Source organism: Ixodes scapularis, unplaced genomic scaffold (genome assembly GCF_016920785.2).
Source record: "Ixodes scapularis isolate PalLabHiFi unplaced genomic scaffold, ASM1692078v2 PGA_scaffold9__187_contigs__length_104089568, whole genome shotgun sequence".
Taxonomy (NCBI): Eukaryota; Metazoa; Arthropoda; class Arachnida; order Ixodida; family Ixodidae; genus Ixodes; species Ixodes scapularis.
The window spans coordinates 50,275,127-50,292,364 of NW_024609884.1; the positions used below are offsets into that span (position 1 = coordinate 50,275,127).

Genomic DNA, 17,238 nt, shown 5'->3' on the forward strand with positions numbered 1-17,238 from the left:
TTTCCAGTGATGAATCGCGACAAAACTAAACTTATTATTAAATTTTTTTTTCCCGAAAAACTATCCTGTTGTTAAAAAGAGGATAGAAACGTGGTAAAATCTTTATCTGTCTTTCTATACAACTTCTCTTCAATTTCTAACCTCTATGAGAGGATACATTTTCTTTAGAATATCTATAGCCTCTATACATTATTTTCTATGGCAATTATGTAGAAAGTGCATAAATATTTTTGTAAGATGACACTAGTGGCACCCTAGTTACTCGCACGCAACGCCACTGATGAGATTCTTTGTCGCTGCGTGTTTTTAAGGATAGAGTCGGACGCTTTCTTTCAGCTCCTTCGCGAACTTGACGACGAAGCTGTGGGGATCGCATTGTTGGCGCTGCTAACAATGCGATCCCAAGGATTTCGCCATCAAGCTTTGCGATCTCCGCGGTGACGATATTTCAATCCGGCTCGTATACATTGGAAGGAGCACTGCGTGAGCATTCGATTTGGGCTCGTGACAGTCAATGCTTCGACGTGCATTCGGGTAGTGGCTCCCGTGCACACTCGCTGCGATGACATTAATTAGCGGCGAGATGTTTTAGTGGCGCCCACCTATGGTTCCCCCTTGTGACGTCATTACCTTGCAAACAACAAGTTCGATGGTGTTTGTAAATAGCATGGCGGAAGCTTGAAATCATTGCGCTCTCAAAGCAACACTGCCAACACCGTCAAAATTAAAGTTCTTTCATTCCTCTTATTTCGTCAATGATAAATCCCCTTTCCGACGTCATAGTCAGCGTTCGGCCAATCGTGGAAGGCCGACCACAGCGACGCTTCCGGTCGCGCACGTCGCTAATAGCAACTCGGCGCGTGCCCTGTACGTGCTTTGCCAACCCTAGCGCGTGCCTGATAAACATCAGCGGCACTCCAGATCACCTGACCGCTTGTTTTGCGAGTTGAGGGGATGAACTAGAGTCTGCTCGTTTTTCTCCGTCTTTTTCTGCGACTGCTATTGCTTAGTAAACACACACACACACAATATATATATATATATATATATATATATATATATATATATATATATATATATATATATATATATATATATATATATATAACGCGTGTTTTATAGGTAATGAATGTCAAGGATTAATTTTAAGCGGTATTTATTACGCTTCCGGTGCACGCGTGCCTGAACTGTAGAACTTCTGACGGTTTCACAAGCGCGCACAGTCGAAGCACGGTCATGTAGCGATCATGAGAACGGTAGGCGAGGTGGCAGCTGTCCTGCTTTCGGCGTGAGTTTCCTGCTTTCGGTGCCACTTTGGTGTCTCGTGAGCTTCGATCATGCACGCGTAAGCACGGCGCAAAGAAAGCGTGCCGGAGGACGGACATTCGAAAGAGACGCCCCGCCGTCTCATTCAATGGCACAAAAAAGGGGACGCCGAGTACTTGTCGCTCGTTGCTAATTATTTCAGTCGTGACGTCAGGAACCGTAAGAGGGCGCAACCAAAAACATCTCGTCGCCAGTTACCGACGTGCGCGACCCAAAGCGTCACATCTGGGCTCCGCATTCCACGATTTGAAAAGAGCTCACTATGACCTCTTCACGGATTTATTCTGCTTTCATCGATAGCCATGATGAGGGTGCACTGTCAGAAAGTCACATTTACGTGTGTTGCGGGTGAGCATGCGATGACCACAACTTCCATTCTGCTCCTCAGACGCGCCATCGAGTTCCCAACTCATGACGTCACGGTGATTTAAGTCGTGTTCGTGACGTAACGAATAGGAACCATAAAAGGGCACCACCGAAACATCTCGCTGCTAATAGGAGTACACACCACATGACTAGAGCACAGCAGCAGGCGTCCTTTTTTGTGCGTGTTTTTCTGCAGCTCGTTGCAGCTGCCTGCGCGTTGCCTCAAGCTCATGGAAGAGAGTCGGCTGCCCAGTGACGGCGTTTCAATAGCTCGTTTGATCCTCGTCGGTGAGGCCCTAACTGGAGCACGGTACCGAACGAAAGCCGGGTAATGAGCACTATAGTCAAGGGCTACAAATCAGAATGATTTATATTTTTCTGAACTTACACACAGCGTGACAAAGTCAGTTCATACATGCGCATACAATAGCCAAGTTTCCTCGTTTTCTCACACAACTAAAAGGTTGCCGATGGAGGAACCAGGGCGCGCCGGGTTGCGTTCATGTGTGTGGTAGAGTCTGGCCTTGGGCGCTAACTTGATCGAGAAAATTATGGCAACGCGCAGATATGCCGCATTGTCATACGACATCTGCGTGTCATACGAATTTTTCAGGCCCCATAATGTTCGAGTGAGTTAGCACTATTCGTCGACATGTGGCCGGTTATATCTATGAGCGGGACGACGTCCATAAACGATGTGTTCATCTGTTCCGGAGTGTCTCACGGCGCAACGGTAAAGACACTTCACCTCTGCCGTACTTTTACAAAACAGAGCTGTGCATAATAAAAGAAGAAGAAAAAAAAACACACACACACACACCCATGGTTTCACATTGCTTCCCTCAATTCGTCAAAGACCAAACAAAAGTAATGAATAAGTTTGCCTTAAAAGGGGTACTCCGCCGATTTTTGAGCTACTTCAACTAACTATATTTTCTGACTCCCCGGCCTTTGCCCTTTCTGGTATGCTATTTAGTATCGTGAAATTCCTAATAGTTATTGCGAAATCGGCAAATGAAAATGATGCAAAAACCAACATTCAAATATACCCGCCCTTTTCAGTGCCGTGACGTCAGTGGAAGGCCAGCTTGCCAGTCGGGCGAGCAGTCTAATACCCCATTCACACGACCAGCATAAAGGTACCTTTAACATAGATCCCTTTGCAGCCAGCAAATCAGCCCGCGCTAGTAGACCGCGAGCATATGCCACGCGCGGAGGATCGCGAACTGATTCGCCTTTCGCCATAAAGGTCCCTTAGCTAAAGGGACCTTTATGCTCGTGTGAATAGGGTATTAAAAATAGAATACGCCAATCATTTGTTCCGTGCTGAAGCGCGGGTCCTGGAGCGAGCTTCCAAAGCATTCATTTGACATCAAAAACTGCTTCGAATCAGTTGGGAATAAATTCTGCAGTCCAAAGAGTGAACCCCTGCACTTCCACTGACGTCACTTTTTCGCTGTTGCCAGTAGAGACTTTCAGTTTGAAAAACACGGTGAGGACCAAAATTGTAAATTCAATAACTTCGTGAAAAAAAAAATTATTTTGACCCAATATTTGGGATACTATTTTGGCGATGTTGTTTGTCGAGTTTAGCAAAATTTCAAGCAAATCGGGGACCATGAAAAAATCGGCGGAGTAACTCCAGCGATTTTCTGATATTCTTCGATTTGGCTGGAAATCGGCAGACCGCGTCAATAATCCTTTCTCAACCGATAGCCAAAATATTCTATAAAAATGACCGCATCTCCACGTGGTGAATGATATTGATTGGGGCGAAGCTCTGGTGGTGCTGATGATACTGATTTTGTTCATACGTAGTGCTGATGGTGCTGCCGCAGCGCTCTCTCCTGTATAGACGTTGAGCGGCTACATGCAACGTTTCATCCATGAGATCCCCAGCTCTTGAGTTAATACCACATCTCAGAGCCCCCTACTCGTCCCGCAGTCGTGGTCCAGTGGTTAAGGCGATGGACTAGAAATCCATTGGGGTCTCCCCGCACAGGTTCGAATCCTGTCGACTGCGCAAACATTTTTTTTCTTTTTTTAAGAAGACAGATGGGATGGCAATCGATGTGAGCACGGACGCCGGACAAGGCTAGACCCTAAGGAGCTTCGCCCTAAAATACAACTTTGCCTTAAAGGGGACTTGAGCTTCATTAATATACGATAGAGACATTGAATGGTTTCTCAAATGGTTGGCATGAAATTTCCTCTGACAGAAGAGGTGGTGAAAACGTCTTTATTTTATGTGATTGCGGATAAATGTTACATAGGGCTGAAAAAATAATAATCTCGTTGAGGTAAGCCATGCAAATTTACAGCTGATGAAGGTGCAAAACCACAACTTATTTTTAAATAAAAAGTCTTATATAGAATTACACCCTTCCCCATGTGCACTAGTTAATGAGTGTTTGAGCATGTTGCATACTGCTCCAACAGTTGAAAAAGAATATGGGGAGGTTTACACATTTTTGGTGGATAAATATTGTTAACTTATTTTGAACTAAAAATGTTATGATGCATTTTTGTACTTTACGCACCATTTCAAGCAGATGTGTTTTTATTTAAAGATAAATAGTGTCTCTGTTTATTTTATACTCCTTTAATTGCACCTTGATGTCGGCTTAGTGGTTGTGGAGCTATTTTAATTTTAGCGCAATCATTATGAACAGAAACCTGTCATCTGTCCTACACGAATGCAGTTCATTCCTTTCTACACGTTTTAATGTTTACGGGAATCATAGACTACATGTGTTAGGTCTCAGCCAAGTACGCGCATGTTCATCGAAAGGCAAGCAAAGAACGCACCACACGCACGAAACGCTGAAAATGGCATTAAGCACCAAGGAGCATATGCATGCTATAAAGGCGAAAGTGCTGGCTTCTGCAACTCTAACTTTTGTAAAGCAAATCTAAAACAAAAGCGCACGTTCCTTCAGGTGGGAGGACGAGCGTGTGCGGCACCTGTTTCCACATTTCGAGCATTCTCTGTGGTGCTTGGGTAATTTGTCAAAAAAAAAAATGTATTGCTTGACTCGTCAACATTTCTTCGCCAGCGTAGCTGACGGCTTCTGATAGAAGGAGAACAGATGTGTTCGCGATTTCACGAATCTAGCGAGCCGCTGCTTGAGCGTACCGAGTTGCAAAAACAGTTTTCTCAAAATCCCGATAGCTTTCTTTTTTTTTTTTTTACTTTCTCATAGTTCAGCACGTAAGCCAAGGTCATACTTTGTGCAAAAAAAGATGATTATCAACTTCAGATAGAACGAACGCGCATGTATTCTCGCTGTTAGACGCGAGAAAGGCGGGCACGAGCGGATGATGAAAATAATCCCTGGAGAAGGGGAACAAGAGGGACAAGGGACGAACATAAATCTCCATCCCAGCTAGGTGACTGGTGAGCGACCGAAAAAATCCGCCTGGTCCGGGTATCGAACCCGGGACCTCTCCACTTGTAATGGAGAGGTCCCGGGTTCGATACCCGGACCAGGCGGATTTTTTCGGTCGCTCACCAGTCACCTAGCTGTGTTTGGAGATTTGTGCTTGTCCTTTGTCCCTCTTGTTCCCCTTCTCCAGGGATTATTTTCATCATTATTGTCCAGCTCGCTTGCACCTTTGCATTTAATTGCATTATAATTATCACGAGCGGAGCCGATTGCCGGCCGCGCGCCTCGCTGCCCGCTGGTGACGTCACGTTTGGGTGGCGGAGAAAACTGGGGAAAAATTAGGTAGAACGATGTTTCGGTTTCGGCAGCGAACAAAATATAACTTTTTTTTTTAATTAATTAGAGTGGATCTGGGGGTAGGAGATGGCATTTCGGAATTAGGCAGCCATCCACATTCAGGTGAGGCCTTCGGAATTAGGAAGCTAAAAAAATCGGCGGAGTTCAGGGGAACTCTGCCGATTTTTTCGTAGCCTTCGATTTGGCTGTAAATTGACAGATCGCATGAATGATCCTTTCAAAACTACTAGCCAAATTATTTTATAAAAATAAAAATTTTCCCCGAAGTTATTGAATTTTCAACTTACGCCCGCCGCGAGGTTTCCAGGAAACGACTCTCTACTGGCAACAATGAAAAATCCCTCCCTTTCCCTACCCGTGTACGTCGCCCGCGGGCAGGCGGACAAGCGACCCGGGCAGCCACGAAGCGGCTTTCTGGGCGCCAGCGGTCGAGATTATTTTTTCACAGCTTCAAGGTCCAAAAGTTCTATTGCAATGGGTAGCAACTGTGCTCTGAGGTAGATTCTAGAAACAGTGCCGGGAAAAGCTTCTTTTTTTGCCCTTCTTTTCGTCTAATGCCGCATGAAACACTCGCTTATGCTCGGAATAGTTTATAGATTTACGGGCTTGAGTACTTTGTAGCCGCGTGCTATGAGTTGAGTATCTTTCTGCAGCTGGAACAGCTTGAAGAGCGGCCAGCTGCTGACGAAATCAGGCTGTAACCACTACAACATTCGTCCAAGGCGCAGCGCTAGTATCGAGAAAACTAGTCCACATTCTAGCACTGTAGTCTACATTCGGCGCAGTCACATTTGTTGTTCCAAAATGCTTGTTATTTTTTATTTTTTTCATAAACACTATATTTTTTTTTTTGGACATCAAATGCTACCTGCAGGCTGCAGAGTTCCCCTCACGCGGGCGATCAGCTGACGACGAGAAGTGAAACCTCTAAACAAACTTCAAGTCTGAGTTTAGACATGACTTTCGACACACTGCTATTCGCGTCTGGTATTACAGAGGTTTAGGGAGCAGGTGCTGATCTCCATTAATATACGATAGAGCTACTGCCTGGTTTGTCAAATGGTTGGCATACAATTTTCTCTCGCAGAAGAGGTGGTGGAAACGTCTTCATTTTATTATATTCCAGAGAAATGTTATTATGGCTAAAAAGAATTTTAAAACTGTGAAAATAAATAATGTCGTTGAGGAGAGGCATGCAACTTTACAGCTAATGGAGGCTGTGCAAAACCAGAACTTAACTTTAAAAAAATCTTATATAGAATCACATTCTTCCCCATGTGCACTCGTGGATGAGTGTTTGATCAGCGTGTTGCATTCAAATACAAAAAAAAATGGGTACACAATTTTTGGGGGGCAACCTTTGTTAACTTATTTTGAATTAAAAATTATATTATGAATTTTTGTATTTTACGCAACATTTCAAGCAATTAGTCTTTAAAATAAAAAGTGGATTTTATACGCATTTCATTTCACCTTGATGTATGGCATGGTGGTTGCGGAGTTCTTTTAATTTTCATTTTGGCGCGATCTTCATGATGAGAAACCTGCCAAATGGCCTTACACGAATGCAGTTCATTCCATTTCATACATTTTAAGGTTTACGAGAATCACAACTTAGATGTGTTAGGTCACAGCCAAGCACGCGAATGTTCATCGCTTTGGAAGGCGAGCAAAGTACGCACCACAAGCACGAACGCTGAGAATGGCACAGACCAGAAGCGCTTTTCTGAAATGGTCTATAGATCTTTTGCTAGATTACTTAGGCACCAAGGAGCATATGCATGTTACAAGGGTTGTTAACGTGATGGCGTCTGCATCAGTAACTGTTCGAAAGAAATTCTAAAACAAATAGCACGTTCCTTCAGGTAAGACGAGCGTGTGGGGCACCTGTATCCGCAATTCGAGCGTTCTCCGTGGTGCTTGGGTAATTTGTCAGAACATGTATCGCTTGACTTGTCGACATTTCTTCGTCAGCGTAATTGCGAGCTTCTGATAGAAGGAGAACGGAATGGCTAGAGATTTCATGAAGCTAGCGAGCAGCGGCATGAGCGTACCTAGTTGCAAAAGCGGTTTTCTCGAAATTCCAATCGCTTCCGGTTTTTTTTTTTCTTTCTTATAATTTAGCACGTAGGCAAAGGTCATACGTTGTGCAAATAGAGGTTATTATCAACTTAGACGGCACGAACGCCAAGATTTTCTCGCTGTTGGACGCGACAAAGGCGGGCGTCAGCGTACCCGATTGCCAGCCGCGCGCCTCGCTGCCCGCCGGTAACGTCAAGTTTGGGGGGCGAGGAAAATTGGGGAAAAAACTAGGGAGAACGATGTTTCGGTTTCGGCAGCAAACAAATATCACTTTTTTCATTAACTAGAGTGAATCCGAGGGAACGAGATAGCATTTCGGAATCAGGAAGCCATCCGCATTCGGATAATGCCTTTGGATTGGGAAGCTAAAGAAGTTGGCAGAGTTCCCATTTAAGGTAACTAAAGCAAGGATGCAGGCGAGCTGGTTCAATACTGACATGGTAACCCTGAAGCCGGGGAAAAGAAGGTCCGTAGGACAGACATAAAACTCCAAACACAGCTAAACATTTATTTGACCGTCAGGTCAATAGACATACGACCAAGCGACGCAGACACAAACGGTTTGAGAGCATTTAGGGTGTGCGCTACATGATACGTTTTGTGCACTTTACTTTTTAGAGCGCAGCTCTTAGGCGCCCGATTCCGGACTTGAGCGGCGTCGCCATCGCCGCTGCCGTCGGCGACGGCGACGTGACCATGAGGTCACGTGACACCCCCCTGGGGTCACGACTCACGTGACCCCCTGAGGTCACGTGACTCCCGTGACGTCACGGGGGTTCACCACGTGAGGAGGGCTATACCCTCCCCTCAGTACCCTTCCATCCTTCTCCTCAAGAGCTGCGCTCTAATTCGGCGTTACAGGGAGTTGTAAACAACTGTAATTTTTTGGTTAAAAAAAATCACGCAAAATATTTAAAAAAAATGTTGGGGCTCCAATCCACGCTGTGAAGGTGGTTGGACAGTGAAGCTGTTGTATCACCTGCAACAATTGCCCACTGCACTATATACCTTTTTAAAGGCAAACGCCACCAGGTGGTGCTCCAGTCTTTGACGTCCCAGAGAACTTCCGGTTTATGAAATGAATGAACAAAGGCCACCTTAACACCCCTGCTTGAAATGTAGATGAAACGTTCAACCACCAGTTCCCCAGATGAACGCCAAAAGAGCAAAGGAGTGCGTGCGAGATCTGTTATAAATGTTTCGAGTATTCTGGTAAACCAACTTGCCTCCTCCAAGATGTAATTATGTACAGCCGAAGGCCCTCGTTAAACCTACAACTTTGTTGTCCGTGTAGTATTTATGCTTTCTAGCACTGGTGACATAAGCAAGCTCAACAGGCTTGGAAAGATGGTGCGACCGAAAGTCGCTTGGGACGCAAGTGGCACTTCATGTTTGTAAACCTCAAAGGGTCTAAACCAAATGATAGACGAAAGAAAAGTAACTTGCACTGTACGAAAAAGTTTTTTTTATATATGAAAGTCTTCGTACGCTGCCGTTGCCGCAGCAGCTTATGCAACCGCAATCATTATCGAAACCTCAAGCCAACAAGCCTCGCATCGCCATCATCGTCTAGCTGGCCACATAGGCACATGTGTACGGGCGGAAACGCCTTCTATGCGGCCTGTACTTAAATGTACAAATATCTATCTATCTATCTATCTAACCTACTAAAAAATCAAAAAAAAAAAAAAAAGTGACAATCGAGACCGGGCTCTGCGGCAGCAGGTGCTCGCGCTTATCCTCTGGGCCTACACCAACACGAAGCCGTCTCAGACAGCGCGTCAGTCATAAGATCTCGAGCTTTCTAGGCTAATAAAAAGCGCGCAAAGCGTGTCATGTAGCAAACACCTTATTTTCATTATAATGCAATTAAATTGCAAAGGTGCAAGCGAGCTGGACAAGGATAACGAAAATAATGCCTGGAGAAGGGGAACAAGAGGGACAAAGGACAAACACAAATCTCCAAACACAGCTAGGTGACTGGTGCGCGACCGAACAAATCCCTGGTCCGGGTATCGAGCCCGGGACCTCTCCATTTCCAGTGGAGTGCTCCACCAACTGAGCTAACCAGGGGTTAGACGTCAGTAGAGCAAACAGGTTTTATCAGCTACCACCAGTCTAACACCACGAAAGGTGAGGCTTGCATTTTAACGTTATGATTATAATGCAATCAAATGCAAAGGTGCGCAAGCGAGCTGGACAAGAATAACGAAATTAATCTCTGGAGAAGGGGAACAAGAGGGACAAAGGACAAACACAAATCTCCAAACACAACTAGGCAACTGGCGCGCGAGCGAAAAAATCCGCCTGGTCCGAGTATCGAACCCGGGACCTCTCCATTTCCAGTGGCGCGCTCTACCAACTGAGCTAACCAGGGGTTGGACCTCAGTAGAGCAAACAGGTCTTATCAGCTGCCACCAGTCTAACACCAACAAGGGGGAGACTTGCATTTTAACGTTATGATTATAATGCAATTAAATGCAAAGGTGCAAGCGAGCTGGACAAGATTAACGAAAATAATCCCTGGAGAAGGGGAACAAGAGGACAAGGGACAAACACAAATCTCCAAACACAGCTAGGTGACTGGTGCGCGACCGAAACAAATTGCTCTACTCACGTCTAACCCTTGGTTAGCTCAGTTGGTAGAGCGCTCCACTGGAAATGGAGAGGTCCTTTGTCTCTCTTGTTCCCCTTCTTCAGGGATTATTTACCTTATTTGGGCGTTTTTCTTAATGCGCTTTACAACTTTCCAGTTCACACCTCGGCCCTTAAACAAATAATGAAAAAGTTATGTGATTAGCCTTAATTAAATAACTAGGCGCACTACAAAAATCCTGCACTTTCCTAAGATGCTTGTTTAAACATATAGCTAATTTCTCCCACAAAGCGCTCCGTTTTCTTTTTTTTTTTTTTGCAATTTATTTGGGGCGTTTTGAATATACACAGGCTCACATATACCTCAGACAAGATAATCAGTCCATGCGTCTTCCGGTTTCAATGCTTCGCTTGCTCTTTGGGCAGAGTCTTGGTTAAGACCCCAGCTATTTCTATTCAACTGCTAGAGCACGTAACACCAGGTAGCGCATTTGGTCAACTCCCAAGTACCTACCACTTCTGGTAAGAATGAGCCATGGCCATCGTCTTGAATCATCTGTAGCCATGACATAAGTTATAAGCGCGGTCACGCTAGGATAATGATGGCTGGTGGATAATGATGAATAATGGTCCTGTCTCCATGAGTAAAACAATACCCAAACACTTCAATGCTCCACCAAAGGTTATGCATGCCATTCGATACTAATACAAGGTAATCAAATGTCACATCCCAAACTCTGGACATTGACACCCGGGAATTTGTATGGCCACCTTCAGTAGGCCTGTGGATCAGGCACACAGGACAATTCATATAACCCCTTAGTAATGGCATTCACTAGTACTAAAATGAGCTTATGCACCATATGGGAAATTACCAGACGGCATTGAGATTTGGTCATTCTTTTGGGAACATTTGATAGTCATCAGTCATGAAAAGCACAATATAAAAAAACCTGCGCTTGGCACAATTTGCTAACTTCACATGTTTTTTCAGGTTTACTATACTTCCACCAATGCCAAAGCTCCTTGACATGCTTGGCCGAGTCAAGGATTTTCACGGAGAATTCACAAAGCAATACAAATGAACGAATAAATGATTACCAAAGCAGCTTGCGTAATCGTTCCAGATAATAAGTTAAAGAAAAACACCTAATTACCTAGAGTTATAAATTGCTGCCTTTGGCCATCTCGGGTGGCCTTCCAATAAGCTGCCTTTCTGAGCCTTTCTAACCTTAATGCCTCTTCGATTGTACCGTTCATTCATCTGCATATTTCAACTAAATGCTGTAGAACAGATAGCAATTAGTCCAATAGCCCTGCCGCACATCTTTGGGCAACATGCACTATGCCTTATTGTGATATATGAGCCATGCATAGTGCACTGTTTAGTCTGGAAGACCGGCAACACCAAATTTTTGTCATTTATAAAGTGACAACAAAACTGAAACTCCATAGTTCAAACCTGTACAAACATAACTAACGTTGCGACACTTATAACAATTTTAATATTACAGTTGCTGCTGCTTGGGGATACCTCAGAAATGCAGTGATGTGGCTGTACAAATATCTGAGCAGAAAGTGACTGGAAGTATGCAAACTCATGCTATGCTCAGCGTTCTCAAAATATGCACTTGGCTAGTAAAACATAACGGAAGCATTGTTCATCACGTTGCTTTTAACCCTCTACAGTACTACTTGTTTTACTTTGACCAAAAAATATATTTCGTGCCAGTTGTGACCATATAAGCTGCACTTAAAATATTTTTCTAAAATCCCTTTGAAATGGGCAATTTTCTTCAAAATTTGGTGTGCCATTTAGAGTATTGGAAGCGACATTTGACATTTTGGAGTGAGTTCTGTAGCATGCAAAACATTGGCCTGGAACAGCTACTGGTGCTTTTGGAGCAGGTGGCAAGATCCGTTAGCGTACATCACTTGGAAAAGGAAAAAAAAATTGATTGCATCGTTAAACGAATTTACGGTGATAATGATTAAGGAGCATATTACTTACTACCTTTTGTAATAAGAGTAGAAAGGGCACTAAGGAACACATCTAGAGCTTGACAAAAACCCCAAGACTGCGGGTAAAAACACATACACTAAAAGGTCTTTCTAGCGTATGTCTTCTTTTTTTTAATGTATGTGTTGCTTTTACCCGCAGTCTCGGGGTTTCTTCACCAGCTCGTTTGCGACCTTACGTTCAGTTCATTAACACAGAACTTTCTTTTTTTTTAGAAGTAAGGCTTTGGTTAGAGTATGTTTGATTTACAATGGATTAAAAAGAATTGGTTGAAAAATGAATCATAGAACAACACTTCAGTTAGGATCAAGCCTCACTCCACTCCCCCTTTTACATTAAGTAGTTTATTTAGCCCGTAAATATAATTTCTGCAAAATGCCATCAAAAACAAGCATAGTTCTCAGCACAGTTCTTTTTTTTTTCTTTTTTTTTAGTTAGAGGTTTACAACCAAGATCAAGGAAGGAATACAAGGCTCTGGGTATGTCGTATTAGAGCTTCTGCCATCCTGATATTTAGCAGTTTTCTCACGACTTTCAGTCCCCGACATTGCCTGGAAATATCGACGATGCAGGCGATCGACCGGGCAGCGCGGTTGAAGAGAAATATTTTTACCTTAAGTCAAAGCGCAGCCGACACTAAAAGCAGTGGGACCAATAAAGCAGCGTCAAATCGAGACATCATGGCATCCGCCCTTTTCCTTGACATGTTCTTTCATCAACTACACCAATCAAGTGTAGCAAATGTCTCGTGACTTGCGCTTTTAGTATGTGCATTCGCGGTTGTATGCGTTCAGACCTTCGACTGTGCTCTGACCGTGAGACAAACTATATAGTAAGTCGAGACACTAAAATATGTAGTCACGCAAATACTAAATAGCTCCAAGGAAGCGAACGTTTGTTTTCTGAGGAGCGCTATCCTGGCGATTTTCCTTCGTACTCGTTTTGACGGCAGGACTCGTTCATGTGAAGCAGACAGGGGAGAGTCCATCAACGCAAAGAAAGTGCTGTTATCATCCGCGTCTTCTCAGTGTGGTCTGTGGTGTAACTGAAGGGGGGAGAGCGCTTGCTTGCTTGGAGCTATTTAGTATCTGCGTGGCTGTACATATTTGTACAAATTTCTTTTCCGCCCACTTCTCTGAAAGGGTCAACAAATAATTAAATATCTTTCTTTTTTTTCTTTGTTGAAGCCCACTTGGCGCAGGTTTGGCGTAATTCTTAGCAAAAATAGCATTTTGGCGCAAGATGTAGCAGACTTTCGTTTGTGGCGCAATTTGGAGCAAATGGTGCAGCACTCCCATCACTGCATACATGGCACAATACGCAGCAGTGGAAATTTTAGTCAAACCAAATGCTATTTCAAATCCAAATATCTTGACTATATGTTCTATGGAAAACATATTTGAAGAGCTCATTGGTCATGTAAGTTTTGGCTTTGAAGGAGCAAAAAGCAACATCGCCTTTTCTGCACGCCACGAAGAATTTTGCTGCCGGGCAAACTGCGCGTCGTGCCAGTCTTCGTCCAGAAGGGGGTTGTAGTCTTTATTGATCAGTTGAACGTCTGGTAATGCTTTCTGCAGCTGGAGGACCATGTTGCTTCTTCGCAATTAGTTAAGACTACTGGACTGCTAAGATACCCTCCTTTTCTCTAAGCAGGTGTTTCAGCTTTGCAGTCCCAGCTACTGACAACTTGAAGTTCGCTGACTTTTTTTTTTCTTCCTTGGTCTGCCGAGTTTATGAAATAATATTATGCTATAGTTTCATTGACCTCTAGATTCTGCCAAGCCCAACGTACAGCCACGAGGGTTTACATTCTTGAGATAGGTGTAGTGTACTTTGACTGACTGCAGGCAAATTACAATATTATAACCAGGCACTAACCAGGATCTTGTTTCGGGGGGGGGGGGGGGGGGCGCCCATGACAAAATGCTGTATGAGGGGGAGGGGGGAGAGGAGGTCCCAGCAAAATGAAGATTTCGGGGGGGGGGGGGGGTGCATGCCCCCCCCCCCCCCCCTGGCTACGTGCCTGATTATAACATCTCCAAAGAAGACTGCATGTTGTACCACATATGGCACATACCCAAAACAGTGTGGTGCAAACAATACCTAGGGAAAAAATTACATTCGCCATGCCTGATGCACACTAATAGGATTAGAAGCAGCTTCTGAATTACTGATACTGAAGTTACATAAGCAAAACTTTTCCTATTTGCGTGAAGTCTGGCAGAAAAAGCCCATGTGAACGGCAAACGCAAAACCAAAAGCATGCGCAGCTCTCACTGATAAACGCAGATGATAAATAGCTCTACATGTCTGGCATTGGAAGTTAAGTAAGGCCGAATTTAACTTGATAAAGGAGACGGTCAGTCAGCTTGCGTGATGGTCAATGGTAAATTTTCTGAACTAATATGGACTTCCCTTGGTGGATTTAGAGCGATCCAAAAGCGCTCCATGCTCGCGCCTTTGGTGCAGTAGATATCAGCGTGCACTTACGAGCCCAGGAAGATACCAACTAGGAATATCGCGAACCACCCTAGGTTCGAACTTGAAAAGTTCGCAACTTTCGAACACCGTGGAGTTTCGAATTAAAAAAAGGTGTAAGCTTTCACGGTTTCCAAAAGTTCGAGTTCGAATATTTTTTTACTTGACGTTCGAGGTATTTGAGAGATTCGAAAATTTTGAATTTCTTGGAATCTGAGGTTCGAAAAATTCGAAGATTTCGATTTCTTTGAATTTGAAGTTCGAACAATTCGAAGATTACGAAATTCTTTGGATATGAAATTCTAAAAATTCTAACGTCTCGAATTTTTCTAGACATTAAGTTCGAAAAATCAAAGACTTCGAATTTCTGTCTAGATAAATTTCGACGGTTTCGATTCTCTTTTAGGGCTCAGTTCGAAAAAAAAAAAAACAGATTTCGCATTTCTTTCAAGTCGAAGTTCGCAAAGTTCGAAGTCCGGTTTTCATGTTCCTCCACCAGTTTCAGTTTCAAATAACGTTTTCACGCCTCACTGGTTTTCACGAAATCAGGTTTAGAAATGTTCGGGGTGATATTTAGACTGTGCGAAGTTGGTCAGAGTGTCCCGGATGTGCTGGAATATTTGCCGGGGCAGAGTGACGTGTGACCATAGATCAGTAGTTGTGACGAACGCACTGTTTTACGATACTCATCCAGTTCGTAACGGCCAGGGGCGGGCAGGGGGTTGAGGCTCAGAAAAACCTTAAAACGATCTGGCAAAGTACCTCCCCACCCCTTGCACGCTGGTAGTAATCCGATCGAACGCAGGCCGAGGTACGCTGGCATATAGTAAGTTTAGCTTGTAATTGTTCTGGAGGTTTATTTTCCGGGACGGAGGAAACGCCGAGCAAAAATCACAGAAGCCGACACAACGCGAGGTCGAGGGGCGTTCTACCATACCAGTGACGGCGGAAGAGGAAAAATTAGAGAAAAAAAAGGGAGGGGGTGAGGGCTGCCCTGCCCCCCCCCCCCCCCCCAATATTTCGGACTGTTAAAGAAAACAATACGTGGAAAGAGGGCGTGGTCGAGCTTATTTTAATCTGAAATTATATATTCATATGAATAGCTACTGTCGCTCTTCACTGCATAAAAGATCGCGTAGATGGTCATTGTCGAAAACTCGTTGTCAGATGGCACCACTCGTCACATGCTTAGTGGTTCGGAAGTCAAAGCTATGTCTTTTCCACCAAAATAACTGTGGCATTGGTAAAAGAAAATTAAACAGAACAATAAATGCGAAAATTAAAAGCGAAAAAAAAAAAATCTATCAAGAACTTGCCGTAAGTGTTGTATTCTTGCATATTCAGAGGCTCAGAACTTCGAAACAAGTTTCTCCTACCAAAATATGTACAGGCTGAAAGAAACACGACACTTACCTAGGCTATACATAGATCATTCTTAAAATGTTTAACATCTCTACCATAAATAGCAAATGTGGCACAAACGACAATTGTCAAAAACCCGTCGTCCTTTCTCGCTCCTTCGAGAATTTATTTCTTAAAAACTAAGCATGCCAGGACATTGAAATAAAAGGCATTGTCTTTCGCAAGGAATGCGGCACCGCATGTAAAAATGCGAGAAAAAGAAATTACGAATGTACCTCACTGCTTGAATCCAAATGAAACCGCCCGCCAGTCTTTCGAAATTCGACGCACTTCGAACTTTTACAATAAAAGTCGAACTTTTGACTTTTATGAATTCAAAAGTTCGAATTCTCTGTATAAATAAGGTCGAAAGTCGAAAACTATCGAATTTCTTAGCGTAGAAAGGTAAAAAAGCTTCCAACTTTTTAGTGCAAGAAGGTCGGAAGTTCGAAAATCATCCAGTTTTTTGTCTATCAAGGTCGAAAGTTCGACAAGCATCGATATTTGTAGCGTAGCAAATCGAATGTTCGAAAAGGATCGAATTTTTTTGCGTAATAAGTTGAAAGGTTCGAAAAACATTGCATTTCTGAACGTGCAAAGTTTGAAAAGCGTGAAACTTTTTAGTTTAGCAAGTTCGAAAATTCGATTTCAGTGGATTTTTCGACATAGAAAGTTCAAAATCTTTCGAACCACTTCATTCGATCATCGAAACTTCGCGCTCCAAAAAAACACTCCAAATCCGCCAAGGGCCGCGCGGTGTAGCCCAAGGCCCAAGCTACCGAGCGCATCTGTTTGAAGAACATGAAAGTCTCGAGGTAGCACGGGCGCAGGTTGATTGAAGATCCAGTGTTACGTGTTTTAACCGTAATATCAGCTGTAAACTAAATAAACACACACACACACACAAAAAAAAAAAAAAAGTTTTATGCGTTTTTGCACTTAAAACGTGCGCTTAGTTTAACAGTAATCTGCTCGGAACGGAAGAAAAAGAATGTATCCACATTACGTCTTAAATGTATTTAACCGAGAGCAGAACGTACCCGAAGCAAATTATGCCAATTACATAACTGCAGGCAAGGAATTTGTTCACAGAGTTTACAACTTACAACCAGCCAGCGGAAGAGCAAACACTATCAAACATCATGAAACGAGTAGCGTCACAGTAAATGCACCAATCTTGACCCCTTACACCGCTTTCTTGATGAATTAATACTAAGAATTTATTAT

At 43.6% G+C, this 17,238-nt stretch overlaps 1 protein-coding gene across 1 annotated transcript in view; it reads right to left on the reverse strand.

Annotated features, from left to right (window-relative positions):
* Window positions 1–17,238, reverse strand: part of LOC115311683 (NF-kappa-B inhibitor-interacting Ras-like protein 1) — a 137,462-nt gene that overhangs the window by 119,937 nt on the left and 287 nt on the right. The window lies entirely within an intron of this gene.